The following is a 16,670-nucleotide window of genomic DNA, read 5'->3' as shown; positions in this document are numbered from 1 at the left end:
ACTTGGCCGGCCCGAGTCGGCCGGCCAAACATACATGCGCAGTGAGGGGGGGTACTGTGCACTCCCCCACCATACCTGTTCCGCCCATGGCCCACTCACTTTTATAGTAAAAACATAATAAACTGAGTTAATTATGTTTTTGCTATAACAGGTTTGCAGCTACTGCTGCTGTGGGGGGAGGGACGCTCCTCTGTCCTAGTGGAGGAGCAGGCCCTGGTTCTCACTAAACGTTAAGGCCTACTGCAAGCTACAGCTGGTTGGATATGGGGACCTAGCTTGCCACGTTGAAAGTTTACCTTTTGACTTAGAGATTTTCAGGAGAAAAGTCCTTATCAGCAGGTCGTCAGTGGCTCGGACTGCACGAATGGATCCGAATGAGGGCTCGGCAACAGTAGCATGGTGAAGCGTGAATCCTCGTAGAAGCCTCAGCTTTGGTGGGAACTTGGTACGGCTGGCGACAATGGCACAAATCTCCTAGTGGCCAAAGTCCAGAATCCTTACCCAGGGAAGTCTCATTGCATGCTCTTCAACACGGACCTCAGTAAAGCACCGCCTTTTCTGATTTAGAAACTTTTCTGGAAGTCAAAATTCTTTCAGTGGGGGAAACCAGTTAGTTGAATATGACAGGCAATTCAATGTTGGTTGCTATAGCTTCGGCATCACTCCCGGTCTCCACTGGTTCTCTAGAGGAAAAGTTCCCAAAAAGTTCATGTGTTGTCTCTAACACCTTCCAAGAGTCCAGGACCATGTGGGCACCACTCGAGAAACAATGAAGATCCACCAGAAATCCCTCTGATAGAACAGCCCACAAGGCAGCCCTCAGCAGCTACCACCAACAACTCAACTAGGCCAAGACAGTTGCTATCACAACTCGCATCGAGTCAGCATCCAACCGCACAAAAGAACTTTTCAAAATAGTCAAAGATACTCCAACTCAGCAACCACAGTGAGCACCATCCACCCCTACCAAGAAATCTGCAACACCCTCTCAGACTACTTTCACAGCAAGATGTCCACCATCTACAACAACTTCGACCCCCAACCCATGATCTCCAATCGCAGCTCTCTCAACCCCCCAGTGCACACCCTGAGCAGTATCTCCATATGGGTAACCAGTAATATTCATCTGGCTGTAGGCCCTTTGCTAGTTGTGTTGTCTAGCTTGGATGAGAGGAGTTGACAGGGGTGGCCTTGAGTTATAATATATGGCGGCATTGTTACACGTCTGCAAGATACGGTGTCCAACGAGACTCAGATCGGTACCAATCGGACAATGGGCAGCAAAAACACCAAATGGGCCAGCTGTTGGCACAAGAGCTGGCAGCATTCTTAATGTAAATGTGGTAGGCGCAGGATGCCCTTCATGGTGGAGGCATGCATCTTGGTGCCCTTCAACGTAGTGTGTCCAACACCCAAATAAACTCAGAAATGGATTGTGTGATGCTCTGGAAAAAGGACTGTAATGTATGAAGATGAAGGATTCCATATACATAGTTAAATTTGGTGGTGATGTTCATCTTAATGATCTGAACCTTTCCCCACTCGGATAGATTCAAGGTGGTCCACCATTAAAATCACCTCCCATGTTGGCTATAAATGGTTAGATATTATTGAGGATCATACCTTGCAGGTCCTGGTTTATATGTATTCGATTATGTATGAAAGTTAACTATTTAAAGAACAGGGCGACCATTGAGGCTCTCATGGTGGTGAGCCTGAGGGGTAATGCCTCACATTTGAGCAGTTGATTTTGTATCCAGAGATATGGGAAAAAGCGGAAGCGACTGAGTTCAAGGGGTGGAAGAGTGTCAAAAGGATATCATCCTCCTAATAGAAGGCCTTGACCTCTCTTGCTGTCGCGGGCACTAGGCCTACCCCTACAAGTGAGGTATCATTTTTATCGGGAGACTTGGTGGAACGCTGCGTGGAAGGATATTTGTGGCTCCTCTCAGATTCCAGAACTTTCTGTCACCGAAATGTGAGGAAAAAGTGTTTTTTGGCCACATGTTGAGGTTTGCAAAGGATTCTGGGTAACAGAACCTTATCAGAGCCCCACAAGTCAGCCCATCCTGGATTCCCCTAGGTGTCTAGTTTTAAAGAATGTGCAGGTTTTGTAGGTTTCTCTAGGTTCCGGCTGAGCTAGAGTCCAAAATCTACAGCTAGGCACTTTGCAAAAAACAGATTTCAATGTAAAAATGTGATGTGTCCATGTTGCCTTTCCTGTGGCGTGCATTAGGCCTACCCACGTAAGTGAGGTACCATTTTTATCAGGAGACTTGGGGGAACACAGAATAGCACAACAAGTGTTATTGCCCCTTGTCTTTCTCTACATTTTGTCCTTCCAAATGTGAGACAGTGTTTAAAAAAAGACGTCTATTTATGAAATGGCCTGTAATTCACACGGTAGTGTGGTCACCCCGGAATTCAGAGCTGGGCAAATAACCACTGCTTCTCAATACCTTATCTTATGCCCATTTTGGAAATACAAAGTTTTTCTTGATACCTATTTTTCACTCTATATATTTCAGCAAATGAATTGCTGTGTACCCGGTATAGAATGAAGACCCATTGCAAAGTGCAGCTCATTTATTGGCTCTGGGTACCTAGGGATCTTGATGAACCTACAAGCCCTATATATCCCTGCAACCAGAAGAGTCCAGCACATGTAACGGTATATTGCTTTAAAAAATCTGACATTGCAGGAAAAAGTTACAGAGTAAAACGCTGAGAAAAATGGCTGTTTTTTTCAGCTCAATTTCAATATTTTTATTTTTCAGCTGTAGGAAAACCTTGTAGGATCTACACAAATGACCCCTTGCTGAATTCAGAATGTTGTCTACTTTTTAGAAATGCTTAGCTTTCTGGGATCCAGTATATGTTTTCACCCCTATTCCTGTCACTAACTGAAAGGAGGCTGAAAGCACCAAAAATAGTAAAAAATGGGGTATTTCCCAGTAAAATGCCAAAATTGTGTTGAAAAATTTGGTTTTCTGATGCAAGTCTGCCTGTTCCTCAAAGCTGGGAAGATGGTGATTTTAGCACCAGAAACCTTTTGTTGATGCCATTTTCAGTGAAAAAACCACAAGCCTTCTTCGGCAGCCCTTTTTTCCCATTTTTTAAAAAAAAACTACATTTTAGGTGTATTTTGGCTAATTTCTTGGTCTCCTCCAGGGGAACCCAGAAACTCTGGGTACCTTTAGAATCCCTACGATGTTGGAAAAAAAGGACGCAAATTTGGCGTGGATAGCTTATGTGAACAAAAAGTTATGAAGGCCTGAGCGTGAACCACCCCAAATAGCCAAAAAAGGGCTCAGCACTGGGGGGGGGGGGGGAGTCCCAGCAGCTAAGAGGTTAATACAAAATAATGATTGATATTGCTGAGTATAAATACTGATTCAGTGAAGATGAACTACTAAGTTATATGATTAATAAAGCTCTTAAACTCACATCACCCCTCATTATTGACTGAACATATTAATTGAAACTTTTATGATAAAGTAACTTAATGTACAGCTCCTGGTTAATCTCATCTAATGTCAAAGATCCATTGTCCCAAAAGCAGAGGTTTCTCCCTGATGAGCTGCTAAGCCTTACCTTCTAAACCTATATTTGAACTGAGATTCCCGCTCCACCACTGACACATGTTCTGTATTTGGACCAATCTCTTCAGTTTTGTCGACCGGTGTGTTTGGTACAGAAGCAAGGTTGATGTGACAGACACCCTGGCGGAGCCTTGAGGTAAGTGTGCACTGGGGTTTGTGTTCCTGTTCCTGCAGTAGAAGGAGTGACGCATTCTTGCAGCTTGGAGCAGAAACCTGATTGATGGAACTTAACCATTACATTAATTCATTTGGATGTTTTTCAATGATAAAATGCATATAATTGCTTTTGGTTTGAGATTCTTTTACATCTCTGTGTTTGATTCTTAAAGTATGCCTCTAATATGATGGCTATTGTTTGTTATACCGTTTATAAATCAAACAAAATAACCAATTGCTGTGAGAGAGAATTTGTAGAAAAAAACACCCTAAACCACACTTGACCTTGTAATGAAAGCATCCCCAGGGATTGACTCATTAAACCCCTAATCTGTTCCAGGTATCAATAGTGGAAGTAGACCAACAAGCACAGCGAACCGCAATCCAATAAGAACAACCTATCGTTCATGTCGAAGATTTCAAACCATGTCAGGTGATTTCTGTTTTAATTAGTACAATTAGGGGCAAACGTTTAAGCCCCTTGCACTGCCTTAGCTCCGCCATAGCATACTTTTTTGATGCTAAGGCAGCGCTAAGGCAGCCTTTTCCTTGTGCCAGATTTACAAAGTGGTGCAATGATTGCTTTGTAACCCCTTGTGCGACATTATGCCTGCATCAGGCATACTGTGAGCAAGAGGGGGGTTGTTCCGATGTAGAAAGGCCTGAAAAATGGTGCAGTGAAATTTACAACATTTCACTGCACAATTTTTAACGCTTGCTCAAAGCATGCAAAATATACATAAATTTGACTTGGAAATGAAAGGTACTTCCCAAGTGATAATCTTCCTTATCTTTACATATAGATCACCCCCAAGGTCTCACCTAGGTATCCCAAGGGTGGGGTGCATTGCATCTGTAAGCAGGGACATTATAAAATATGTTTCATATGCCCTGGTGAGGGAAAAACTGTAGATTGCATGTCCCTCCATCGTAGAAAGTTAGCTCTAAAGGTTTCAATGGAAATATTTTTCATAAGCATTGCTAGGAAGGAATGAAAAATATCATGAGGGGACTCACATGAAATGGTAAACATAAACCATAAATCCAACAACGTGCCATTGTTAATTTTTATGATAACTAATACAGAAAAGATGTTATAAGACTTCCTTTACTACAAGCCACATTACAGCCTGCTAGTGGCCTCCCCTGATTGGTCAGCCCTAACAGGATTAGCCAGGCTGCTTTGATAAAGTGATAAGTGGCCTGCACTGAGCAGAGGTTATCTGATGGGGGAAGTAGGCTAATGCTGAGGCCAGGGCAGGATTTGGCTGGGTGAATCAAACTGAGGCTTCATAAGGAAGCCGCCAGGCCTGTCATCTCACATCTGTACCCCACAGATAGATGGTGGACTTAGGAAACAAATTTGCAGATGTCCAGGGGGGAGTTACTGGAAATGAGCTACCCAAGTGGGTTGGTTTAGCTAGGTCCTGCTTCTCTGGAGAAAAATCATCCATCTTGGAATATAAAAGTACAGTGCTTTATGGGACAAGAAGATACCGCACTTTTGATGAAGTTGTCATGCTTCTGGGTGGCACCCTGTAGCTTATTTGACAAGGATGTCCAATGACTGTACCCCATAATGATTGAATAACAGTGGCTGATCTGCACTGGAATCCACATCTCCTGCCTGAAACCACAAAAAGAAGAAGGATTGCCCCGCTGGAACCCTGGTCTTTAAACAAGAGGACTGCATACTGATGTATTGCTCCTGTTGCACACTGGAACAACAGCCCAAAGGACTTTGCTTTGCTTTTTAAAGGACTCAGGAGTGGACCCCGTGAAATCAACAGGTTAAAAGAGCTTCCCTGCACCAACCTCCACAAACATACCAAGCCTGGAGTGCGTCCAGTGGACTTGCAAGGATTTGGACAGGTGCATTGTGGGAATTGAAGTCCCAAACTTCCAAAAACCACCTCAGGGCTCCTAGCCCCTTGGATTTCTGTTTTGGAGACATTGAGACCCAAGGGAGGATTTCTAGAAAGACCTCCAGAAGTTTGGAGAACTTTTGAGAACTTTTCTGAAAAAGCTCCCGAAGGTGACTGACTCGTCAACAAGAGGCAAGCTATCAACAATGAACCGCACCCGGATTTCAAGTTTGTCCCACTGACAGCTCCAGAGTGCCAAATTTCCAGGATTTCAACTTGGCCCTCGCTGGATATCCAGTCATTGTTGTTGCATCGGATCTCGGCCGGAAGAGGAGCATCGCTGGACGATGAGGAGGAGAGCTCCAGAAAATTTCTAAGTGCAAAGGTTAAATTTTGACCGAGGCCTCAGCTCAGTGTATCCGAGCAGGGCTCCATCATGGCTGGCCTCAAACATTGACTTTTTCCGGGTCGAATGCAACCAGATGTCGCAGTTGGCGCTTTTGATTTCTAAGCACTTTTTTAAATTCTAACTTTAAAATTCATATCTCCGATTCCTTTTATTGGATATTTTTAGTTTTGGTGCCATGTTAAAGATAAAAAATATTTCCTATTTTTATAAATTGGTGTTGATTTCTTATTGTGTGTTTTCTCTGACTTATCTAATGTATTGGTGCATTTAAATGCTTTACGAAGCTGTCTCCTAAGTTCGGCTTGACTGCTCGTTACTAAGCTAGCAGGGGTTGAGACTTTGTGCGACATTGACTGGACCTAACACTGCTTGGGGGTACTACTGCTAGTAGTAGGTGTGTACTTACCTCCAGCAGTGACCAGCTTCCAACACATGGGCAAAGTGGGCTCTGGCCCAGGGCCACAGTCTTTCAGGGGGGCCCTGATAGAGCCCGCTCTGTTTTGCAGAGTCTTGACCGGATGACCCTGAATAATTGTTAAACTGATTAATGTTTAATGTGGGTGATGTGTGAGAGTCTATTACACAGATTTTGCAGAGAAATGTTGTGTTTATGTTTCATGCAACATCCATAAGAAAAGTTTCATTTAGATCAGAATAGGACCTCACATATAAGAAATGGGGAGTGTCACAGTCAGTATTTACAGTAATATTAGCAACTGTTTTAAGTATGCAGCCCTGTAGAGTGGGAGTATCCAGGACTCTTGATTAGTTTCCTTGCCTCCAAAACATCTGGTGACGACTTAGGGGCTAGAGTAAGGTGACAAACAACCGGTACTGTTGAGGCATGGGCAGCAATAGTACAAAGCTGGAAGAGACACCATAGAACACACTCTCCTATAGGTCTAACTATTTTTGTTGCTACTGCTAGCACATTTAAGACGGGTGAGGCCACTGATGAGAAATCAAGGTAGGCTGTTTTTTTAGCTGGCTCAAGGCTGCTCCTGCGAGTTGGAACCAGTGTTTCTTTCCCTCTGTTCTTAAACCATGTGTACAATGAGTGTGAGCCTCATGTGCGAACAGTCAATGCATACATAGAACAAATTGTCTGGTGAACAAGCACCTACGCTCATGCTTTTGAGGTGGTCCTGATTTCAGACATTTGTCACACATTTAAGCTTTTCTTTGGGTTGGAAAGCCACTCACTTGTAACCCTTAGTTTTTCTCACCCAACCACTGCCCAAACACACACATTCAGATACTGACCAAAGCTCTCATGTTTTCGATGGACACACGGATCAATATGTGCATCCATGTTCTTGTCCGTCTAAGCATTCGCTGCTGGTCAGGAGAAGATCCAGCTATTTCTTCTAAAGAGGACTCCTTCAGCCCACCTGAAGACCACCACAACTGACATGTACCATACCTGATATGAAAGGTACCAACTTCATCCACTGTTCCCCATGAGGCTAAATTATGTTAAGAAAAACAAGTGCTGGATAGAATACTGGAATGAATGAATGAAACCACTGAGGTGTTTCAGACTTTATTAGGCCTCATCAGTGATGTGCAGTTTGAGCATATGATGTCTAACCATGCCACTGGGAAAGGTTCCCACTAACTAGTGGGAGACAGATTTATCAAGGTTTTGTGTCGCTAATCCTGTCTCTCCCTAGCACTGGTGCATGTTTGGATGCCTAGCACCAATGCAGGCAGACTTGTGTAATGTTGCAAGGGTGCCTCCTTTGTATAACAATTGTCAGAGGCAATTTCCTCTTTCTACGAGTGCTGCAGAATGTAACATACATAGCAATAGGAAAAAACAAGAAGAAATAAAGATATTTCTCCTCTCAACACCTCCTCTAGGGAGGTGTAGGAAATGCATCAAAATCTATAAGTGGATGCATGGGCACCCACACTCACCCATGGAATGCCTTCCTCGGGCAGAGAAATGCAAGGCAATGATTTCACTGCCTTGCGTTACTTCAGATTTATCAAGCCATGCAGGGCCATGCAAGGTGGCCTTTCCTGGGTTCATGAAACTCACTTAGGTTTTGTGTTGCCCTTGCACCCCCTTGCATGGTACAAGGGCGACACAAAACCTTGATAAATCTGTCGCCCATTTCTGAGCCACAGGTGGCCTTATTTATCAATATTTCACGCGCAGCAATGCAGCAAGCCCCCTTGCTGCTTGAAAGGGCAGTAATGTGCCATATTTATCATCATACAGCACATTCCTGTCCTAGTCTTGTGCTGGCACACTTTTAGATGCCTAACACCAATGTAGTCAACTTTGTGTCATGTTGTAAGGGTGCTTGCATTGTAAGAAGGATTATTTTATGCAGGAAGGGATACCTTCCTGCACAAAAACTATCCTCAGGGGCATTTTCCTCTTTCTATGTGTGTTGCAGAATGTAGCTTAACTAGGAGGAATAAACAAGGAGAAATAAAGACATTTCTTCTTGTTAAGCCTCAGAAGGGAAGGCGTAGCATTTTGGCACATTCACAGATCTACCACTAATGGTAAACTTAGGAATGCATTAAAATCTATGAGAGGATGTGTGGGAACACCCAGGCTCCACCCAAGGAATGCCTCTCTGTGACAGAGTAACGCAAGGCAGTGACTTGTGCTGCCTTGCTTTATTCCAGATTTATCAAGCCATGCAGGAACATGCAAAGTGGCCATGCATCTCTTGATAAATTTAACTTAGCTTTTGTTTTGCCCTTGTACCCCCCCGCGTGACGCAAGGACAACACAAAACCTTGATAAATCTGGCCCCTAGTTCTGAGACAGAGGTGGCCATATTTATCAGTCTTCAACTCAGTGCAACGCAGCAAGCCACCTTACTGCGCTGCATAGCATGAAAGAGGAAGGGCAGGAAAGTGCCATATTTAACATTATGCAGCACATTGTTGTCCTTTTCACGCACTGGCACTGTTTTGGCTGCCTAGGGCCAACTCAGGCAATCTTGGGTCATGTTGCAAAGGTGCCCGCATTGTAGGCAGAATTGTTTGGCCAGGAAGGGACACTTTCCAGCATAAAAACAATCATCAGAATTTCCTCCTTCTACGTGTGCTGTAGAGTGCAACAGATGTAGAAAGAGAAAAAATTTAGCAGAAATAAAGGTATTTCTCCTTGTTATGCCTCACCTGGTGAGGCGTAGCATTTTGGCACATCCCCACGTCTACCACTAATGGTAAATCTGGAAATGTGCTGTAATCCATGGGTGGATGCGTAGGAACTCCCATGCTCCACCCATGGAATGCCTCTCTGGGGTGGAATAACACAAGTCAATGATATGCACTGCTTTGCATTACTCTAGATATATCAAGTCATGCAGGACCACACAAGGTGGTCTTGTGTGGCTTGATAAATCTCACTTATGTTGTGCGTCTCCCTTGCACCTTCTTGCATACTGCAAAAGTGATGCAAACCTTTCAAAAATATGCCTCTTAATATAAACATCAGAGCAACCCAGTTGCAGCTGGTCCCTGACAATTCGCTTTTGATACCATGCTGCTTCTTTTCTCTTATTCCATGCTGCTTCTTTTGTCTTATACCATGCTGCTTCTTTTGTCTTATTCCATGCTGCTTCTTTTGTTCTATACCATGCTGCTTCTTTTGTTTTAAGAGGTCACTTTGGAAACATAACTGATCAATGGGCCTAACTGTGGAAGCTCACCTGAGGACATTTGTACATTCATGTTCATATCTTCTACATTGTACATCCTGTCTGCATTCATTTTATGTCACACTAACCTTTTGTGCTCTATTTTATATTAATGTTGTATTTGCAGAAATCACTTTAAACGTTGTGCATTGTTGAGGGGCTGTTTAACTGCAGTTGGCTATTCATTGGTGAATATTTACCTCACTGGTACTCCTGGCATAAGAGTGCATGAAATCACAGACAGGGGGCGCAGTGAAGCCTACTCATTCCCTTAAGTGGGGTGCTAATGAACCACTCACTGCTTTCTGAAACAGGAGAGTGAGTAAATTAATTCCTGAGCCACAATAAAAAAGAGCAGTGGTTCCCTACCTGTGGTCCAGGAACCCCTGGGGGTACTCAACGCCTTCTCAGGGGATCCGCGACTGCTTAGAAAATTAACAGATTTATAAAGTGTATATAAAAAGAGTGGCTGAATGTACAATTGAAAATTTTAAAACGTACTGTAAATGTCAAGGAATTTAAAATTGGAGGCTAAAAATTAATTGGTGTCCCTCAGATGGGAGCAGTGCAGGTGCATCAAACAGAATAAAGGGCCAGATGTAGCAACTTCCCAAATTGCGACTTGCAATTTGTGAGTCTCTGCGACTCGCAAATTGCAAGTCGCAATTTGGGATGCAGAAAGGTGTCTCAGACACCTTCTGCAAGTCGCTATGGGGTCGCAAAGACCCACCTCATTAATATTAATGAGGTGGGTCGCACATTGCGGCCCCATAGCGACTATGGGCACTCGCTAACATGGAGGCCTGCTGACGTCAGCAGGCCTCCATGTTAGCGACCTGCTGTTCAATAAAGCAGGTTTTTTTTTTTTTAAATATAGCCCGTTTTCCATAAGGGAAAACGAGCTGCATTTTAAAAAAATCCGAAACCTTTTGTTTCGGTTTTTTCAGGGCAGGGAGTGGTCCCTTGGACCACTCCCTGCCCTGAAAAAATATTTTGGGGTCCAGTCTCAAACTGGAAGGGGTCCCATGGGGACCCCTTCCAATTTGCGAGTGGGTTACCATCCACTTGAAGTGGATGGTAACTGCGACTCCATTTGCGACCGCGTACGCGGTCGCAAATGGAGTTGCATACCACTGCGACTCGCAAATAGGAAGGGAACACCCCTTCCTATTTGCGATTCGGAAATGCATTTTGCGAGTCGGATCCGACTCGCAAAATGCATTTCAACATAGCAAAGTGGCTTTTGCGAGTGGCAAACGGCGTTTTTCGCCGTTTGCGACTCGCAAAACCCTTGCTACATCTGGCCCATAGTATGGACAATGTAGGGCTTCCACTGAATTTAGAAAAGCTCCAATAAAATGTGTAATCATTTGTGTATGTGTCTGATGAACACTTGTTTCTGTATTTGTTGTGTACTGTTTTGCGTTTCAAATCATCAAGAATGTTTAGATTGGGAACCCCGGCTTCCAGTAATGACTCAGCGGGGAGGGTGGGGGGTTCCCAGGATTCCAATAACAATTCAGTGGGGGTCCTCAGGTTCCATTAATGATAAAGTGGGGGTGCACAGAAGTCAAACGGTTGGCAACCACTGAAGTAGAGTATTTCCCTTTGTTTGCCTGTCTCATCTTTATTCAAGCATGGTGTTCTCCCTTTCTTCCAACTTTCCTACTTTATTTTCATCTCCAGAGTTCTAAGGCGTATATTTACAAGAAAGTGGTGCATCAGTGCTGATGCACCAGCATTTTTGCATCGCCCTTGCCCCACCTATACAATACGGTGCACCATGGTGCACATTAGCCCAATAGCGTGACGTGGCGCTTTGCTCCACTAACGTCAAAAATGTTAACACTAGTGCAGCAAAGTGGAAGGAGGCCGATTGATTAAAATTGGTGTGTCACTATAACTCCTGCTTTGAAAAGGCATTAAAAATGATGCCTAAAATGGTGCAGTGAATGTAGATTTCACTGCAACATTTGTACGGGCCTCCAAACGCAGGCATACTGTGGGCAAAGGGGGTCACAAAGTAGCACAATGCATGCATTGGCCACTTTGTAAATATGGTGCAGCAAAAATTGCCTCCTTGAGCCGCATTAGCTTAAAAAATGACGGTAGTGTGTCGCAAGGAGGCGTTGGGGCCTTGTAAATCTGGCCCTAAGTTTCTTAAGTGCATTTTCTCAATTTAGGTCAATATCAACCTTAGAAAACAGTTCACTTGCATCACAACTTTGAGGAATTCACCGCCCCTAGGTCTCATCCAAAGATCCCTTCACTTTCATGCCAAAATATAGAAACAACCAGTTATTCTAACATTAATTGATATTTCCAAACAAAGTACAGTGGACTCTGGATGTGTGCTTTCAAATGCAGCTTTATTCGGTCTCTACGTTTGACAATGAAGATTGTCACTTTTGCTCCAGACTTGAGAAGAGAAACAAGGCTTGTGAAAAGTTTTCACTACTGTAGCCCATCACCTCCCCTTTCCCCTTCCTCCCTGTGGCCATGACCCTTTCCTTTTCCGCTTCCATGTCCTCTCCCTCCCTCTCCTTTATCTTTCCCTTTACCCCTTCCTTTCCCGTGTTCTTTTCCCTCCTTTCCTTTGGCTTGCCCATCTTCTTTGTGGCTCCTTTTCTCCCTTCCGCTTTTGTGCCATCTCTGTCCAGAGTGGTCTTCTTCTGAGCTACTGTCTTCTTCCTCACTCTCATCTTCATCGCTGATAGCCCGCTACGCTCTTTGCTGTACATTCCCATCTGATGTTTGGTCGTCAGCCTCATCAGGGAAATGAACTTCCTGGTGTTCTAAAAGAAAAACATGGAAGTCAGATGATGCCAAAAGAAAGGTGTAAGTCAGATCAGAGGAAAGAGTCAGGCCGGAGCCTGGCCAATGGGAGAACGTGCAGGGAGTCACGTGGATATGGAGGAGCCAATCATCATCCTTTCTCACCCACCCACAATCACTACCCTCAACAAAGTGATGGTGAGTGCTCTGTCCTTCTTCTGACCTCAGCCAGGCTTCAGGCAGGGGTGAGACTGCCCCCCCCCATCCCTCCCCGCCCCAAGCTCTGGAGACAAGAGACAAGCTCTGCTCACACTCTGGCAGGGCCAATTCACTCTGTTGTCGACTGTGCAGCCGAAAAAACTGTTATGGTTAACTTTGGTTACAACACCTTAATGTATGTCAGGAATTCACTTAAAAATCACAGTTTAAGTGCAGTTGTGGTTGCAAATTAAAAACGTAAATAACTGAGATTCAGAGTTGGTGACTTTAAAATATTTATATCAAGAATACATAAAATCGAAATGTAATTAAATAACAGTACATAGTCAAACCAATAAATAATGCTTTATTCGTAGCCATCTCTTTCAGAGTGATAGTGGTAATGAAATATATAATCTCATCTGTTAGACTATTTAAGAAAGTGATAGCTGCAGATTTTCCATGAGGAAGCATTTTTGTTTATTTAGTAAATTTGCCATCATTTAAGGAGTGTGGACGAAACTTTCAGTAAAGTAGTCCATCCGCGTTTGCTGCTATATGGAATGATTCTTACCTATCCATCAAGCACAGGACAAGGAAAAGGGGAAGGGCTCCCAAAACTGCGGTTCCCCCTGTTAATTCCCATTGACATTTAGCTCTTTGATACAGAAATAACAGCTGGATGGAAAACATTTAGTAAAACATTAGAACTTTCCTCAGGAACTGTGCTTTTTGTTATGTGGTTTAAATTCATTCAGTTGTTTCGAGAAAGCAGCATTTAAAGAGGAGCTCAGTTTGGGCATGAGGATACTAGCACTGGAAAAAGTTAGATATATCTGGACTGTATGTGTACAGATGTGCTCTGAATGGCCCTTTTGAAGTAGATTGGCAGATTAACATTGGCTGGCCACATGAACAATGTGTTGTAGCAGCCATTACTGTATTAATTTACAAGCGGCTTGCGCTTCTGGTGCATCACTTTTTTTACGCACCGGCAGTGCAGGCTGCAGGTCCATATCTACACAGCCACGCAAAGCCACGCAAAGCTACTTTGCGTGGCTTTACATGGCCTTGTAGATGTGGAGTAAGGTAATGTCTAACTTTGCATCACATTTTCCATGGGTGTTCCCACGCAATACCCATGGATTTTGATGCATTACCAGATTTACAAGGATTTGTGAACCTGGGAATACGTCAAAAGTCTGCGTCTCCACAGGGAGGCATTAGAGAGGCGCAGCAAGGGGAAATACCTTTATTTTTCCTCGTTTTTCATTTTTGTGCCACTTGAAAGAACTCTAGCTGTATCTCCTGAATTTCTCTGGTTTTGTACGAGTAAATTCAGAACCTAACTATAACCTCCATGTAACCTTTGTTTTTTTCAGTGAATTTCTATAGTTTTTTAACATAAAGTAATTTTAATCACTAAACGTTATTACAACCCCCGTGTCAGGAGGCCTTTCAAGGTTTGGTTGCAACCAAGCCAAGCCCTTGTAACCACCCAATCGCGCGCAACACATGTGAATATTTCACATGACGTCGAAAAAAAAATTCAAACCTATAATTTGCCCCTAAAATCTTCCCTATATCACAACCCTGGGGTAAGGGCATCTTCAACCTGACCCCTTATGCCACTTTCAATTTGGAATTTTATCCCCTGGGGACCCGTGTCCCGTGAAATAAAATGGTGCAGTCAGCCAATTCTAGTGCTTCTTTTGGCATGCGTATTCGCGAAAAGTCATGAATTTTTGCTAATTATTTGCAAAATATTCACAAAGTTACCAGGGCCAGAGATATACAAATTTTGATTTCCCTACATTTCCCTAAATTTCTCAAAAACTACTGAATGGCTTTACACCAAATAAGTGAAAGTGTGATCTGCGTACCGAAAGCTAGCTTTCTGTCAAATTTGGTGTAATTCCATCCAGTGGTTTGGGCTGCACACATGTATAAGGGTCCTATGGGAATTAAAATTAGAAACACAACTTTTTTCACCCCTCCTTTTTCTCAGCCCCCCCCCCCCCCACTTGACAGATCACCCCGAAACTGTCCATGCGTAACAAAAATCACCACAACACTTTGTTTGGAAAGTTTTGTGAAGATTTGTCAAACGATGCCAAGTATCTAGGCAAGTCAAATAATTATTTTTCTATGGAAACATGAAAGAGGAAATTGAATGATTAAAATCTTGTGTTTGTAAACAAAAGAGCTTTTTGAAAAAAAAATGATGAGGGAGTGCCCCGTTTGGAGCAAAGTAGGAGAAAGTCTTGATGATTTTAAGGAAGACCGCTTACACGGTTGAAATACATTAATCATCTTGATTCATTTTTCAACAATAAAATACTGCTGCCTCATGAACCCCCGCGTATCACTGCCCGTCTCTATTGTTGTATGACAAGCATTTGACTGAATATATATATATATATATATACATATATATACATATATATATATATATTACATATATATGTTTTCACAGATCATACCACACTGCTCAATACAACATTGAAAAAGACATGATAAAGCAAAATAATGCATACCAAACATGGGCTCGGTGCACCTCATGCCACACATAGTTCTACAGCACTACTCCGAGAGATCACAGTCTTGTTCCACAGACAGTTTTTTAGTGTGGAGAAGTCAATCATGGGCCAGAGTTTGGGTTTCCTGTCCGGATGGGAGCCACCTTGCTCATTTTCATGCCAGTGTTTGCTCTGAGCGTCAGACCCAGGCCCATTGGTTTCAAGATCCAATTCTTCAAGCATCTTCTTATTAAGTTTTTCTAACTCAGCGCGGTGCTTTAGCATGTAGACTTCAAAGCACATCCCAGGATGCTGGACATCCTGGCTTCCAGGCGGTTCTATGTCGAAGAAACAAGAAGGAGATCCTCAATACACAGAATGTCATTCACATTATTCATTTCTTTAAAACGTCCACGATCCTCCAATGGAACTCATTCAAAGTCAACTAATGAGCCCAATCTTTAAAGCAACACCCTCAGCCCCTGACAAATGAAAGGAGTCACAGTGCATACTATCCCCTGAGTGATGGAAGTAACATATGGTATCTTTCAGAAGGAACGCTTACTCTATATTCTGTTGTGTTTTGAACCATGGATACCCAGGGGGCACATATGTGTCACATTTGAATTACTGTTTGCACCGATGAGCACTGCACCATCTGCACCTTATTATTAATATTTAATTTAACACATTTTGTTATAGAACAATGAAGCTGTAATTTGTGATGGTCAAACACTGATATGTGTTCCTACCTCATGATGACTTGTAAATGTATATACAGCAGTAGGAGGATATTATCAGTGCTGTCACTGGCTAGAGGCAGACCTTTTCCTCCAACCAGTATTGTCTCTGACAATAATCCCAAAGTTAAAGAGGAGGAAATTAAGCCAAACCTTATATTTCACATTCAGCATTTGATATATACAATGGAAGCCCTCTTGGGAGCAATGTAGAGGCAGAGGGAAGTCGCAGACTGGAAACCCAGCAGGTCATATTTATTATTTTAAGTGACAAGTTGATTCTGTATAATTTGTAAAATGCTGAGGGCTCAGTTTTAAAGGCCCAGAAAACATTCCATTATACTCAGTGCTCTCTGGAAATCTAAGCTTATGGGACCATAGCTGGTCCTATGCACAACCATATTAAAGAGGGTGATGTTTGCAGAGTGTCCATATAGCTCCAAAAGTTAGAATAGTAATGGAAAGGAAAATTTATTCTGAGACTGGGACAAAGGATGCACTGCCCTTTTAATCGCAAGGTCAATTTACCACTAAGGATTTAGAGATGGGTTTCCTAGGAACCTGGCCCTGGCTTAACAAAGGATACTGCTTCTCCTAAACTTCTGTCTTTAAATGTGCCCAAGGATCAAATGCCTTCGTGCAGCCATGGATTTATAGTGTCAAATGTACCTTCTGCCCTTAAATGTGTCTCAAGAATTACATGCCTCTGGGCAGTCCTTAAATTACAGTACCAAACGT

General features: G+C 43.1%; 1 long non-coding RNA gene across 1 annotated transcript; it reads right to left on the bottom strand.

Annotated features, from left to right (window-relative positions):
- Nucleotides 1-12,050: 12,050 nt before the first annotated feature.
- On the bottom strand, nt 12,051-15,525 carry LOC138247132 (uncharacterized). The gene is made up of 2 exons (XR_011194343.1): nt 15,211-15,525; nt 12,051-12,495 (listed from the first exon to the last, which is right to left on the bottom strand). It is a non-coding gene; the product is annotated as an uncharacterized lncRNA (long non-coding RNA).
- Nucleotides 15,526-16,670: the final 1,145 nt, after the last annotated feature.

The sequence above is a fragment of the Pleurodeles waltl genome, chromosome 7 (genome assembly GCF_031143425.1).
Source record: "Pleurodeles waltl isolate 20211129_DDA chromosome 7, aPleWal1.hap1.20221129, whole genome shotgun sequence".
Taxonomy (NCBI): Eukaryota; Metazoa; Chordata; class Amphibia; order Caudata; family Salamandridae; genus Pleurodeles; species Pleurodeles waltl.
The sequence above is the reverse complement of the archived record's forward strand: the minus strand, read 5'-3'. Positions and strand labels throughout refer to the sequence as shown.